Below are 2025 nucleotides of genomic sequence, written 5' to 3'. Positions count from 1 at the left end.
GCAGGACCGGTCTCGACCCGCACCCGGCGCTGGGCAAGTGGTGCTGTGGTGAGCAATGTCGAGGTTAAAATTGGCTGGACACACACCCAGGGCGGTTTGGTGAGCACGGCCTGTGCGGGTGGCGGTGGACAGCCGGGCGGTGAGGAGCACTGCGGGGCCTGGCGGCTGTGGCAGAGTGGGCCCCGGGCCGTGCGAGCCGTGGGCTCGGCGCAGAGACGGCTGCAGCGCGTCACACGGGACACCCTTGTGTCCTGGGGTGACTTTATGATACTGGTATCCCCAATCATCTGGTCTATGTTATATATTGAGTTCTGCACCTTTAAGACTGGCTTTGAGAGCAAGAGAGGGGGAAGAAGAAGCGCACAGTTTGTGTTAAAGAAAAACATCACTCCCACACCTGAGTCTACTTCTGGGGCAGGGGTCTCGTTGGCTCCTCTGGATATCTCAGCCCTCACTTTAGAGAAGTTGCAGACCATACAGAGGAAGCTTAACAGCTACACCTTGTGACACAGGCACGTGGGCGCCGCATGACCCGGCGGCCGTGGTGCGAGGGATGGGCGGCAGCGTTTTCCCACTAAAACCACATGGACGCATGACAGCCTCGGCCACATGGTTTTAGTGGCTCAGCAGAAGCAGCTGTGGCTGGGCTTAGCAGTTTGTGTCTTAACCCTGGTGTGTGGCAGGGGGCCAAACTGAGAGAAGCCTGCCACTGCTGGCTTTATTGCTTTTATGGTGAAAGAAGATAAGAAACGACTTGTGCTAACAGCTTTTTAACAGCAGAAATGGGATCTAAGATGTCTGCATCCGAAAAGAATTTTGAATCCAAATTGCAAGAATTTTTAAGTACCACAGATGTTAAGATTTCTAAAAATAAATTGAAACATTTTATCTCATGGCTGTCTCATAGCTTTCCACAGCTTGACATGCTAGATGTAGATTCTGTCCCTGCATGGGATAGGATCGGAAACTTGTTGTCCTAGTTTAGGGAAAATTTGGGAGAGATCCTCTAAATGGGGTTCCCCCAGGAAAGCAAAATTCAAACAATCCCTCCCCCAAACTGGTTCAGGAAAAAAAGAGATTTCCTTGTAGAGAAGTGGAAAAAACTGTTTATTTAACAGAAATTGAATAATATTAAACAATAAAACCTCTCACTCTTCGATGGGATGGCAAATCCAGGAAGAAAAGTCCTTTCCATGGGGTGTAGCTCAGCCCGCTCAGGTTCTTATCAGTCCCTCCAGTGCCAGATAGTCCCGAGACCCAGGCCCCGGTGGGCCACAGGCGTGAGCTCCCGGGGTTTGTCCGGGTGTTTTTCAGTCCAGAGCAGGTTTGCACAGATCTAAGAAAAATGGAAAAAAAAGGTCCAGGGAACTCCTCTGTCTCAGCTAGCTAAAACTAACTAAAAGCCAAAGAGAAGCTCTGTGCCATTGTCTGTCCGTGCTGCAGACACCACAGTCTAGGAGCAGAATGCGGGAGAGTGATGTTTTCTTCCAACACAACCTGTGCTGCTCTTCTTTCTCACTTTCACTCTCAGAGCCAATCTTAAAGGTGCAGAACTTAATATATAGCATAAACCAGACAACTGGGGATACCAGTATCATAAAGTCACCCCAGGACATTCCACCCCTTATCCCCAAATCATCAACTTATTATCAAAATTAATATATATTCTAACTCTACAACACATACATTATATACAGACAAGGGCATTCATTCATGGTTTTCACCCAACAATCAGATCTCCCTGAGGTACACATTGTGTTGTTCCATCCTTCTGCATTATCCACCATGTGCAACCCGGTCCTTGAGCAAAAACAACCCCACGAATGGGTTTGTCTGTACTTGGGGTAGAATTGATTTAAACTGTCTTTCCTAACAAACCTCTGAGATGTACTGCTGTGACTTTGTCTCCGTCTACTTTATGCAGGGGCTCGGATTGGGCTGGGCCTGCTCAGCTGGTGGAACCTCAGGTATTAACTATCCAGGTGGCCTTTGCTAGATACTGCTCCCAGTTTTTGAAAGATCCCC

The sequence above is a fragment of the Parus major genome, unplaced genomic scaffold (genome assembly GCF_001522545.3).
Source record: "Parus major isolate Abel unplaced genomic scaffold, Parus_major1.1 Scaffold365, whole genome shotgun sequence".
Taxonomy (NCBI): domain Eukaryota; kingdom Metazoa; phylum Chordata; class Aves; order Passeriformes; family Paridae; genus Parus; species Parus major.
Note: the sequence above shows the minus strand (reverse complement) of the source record.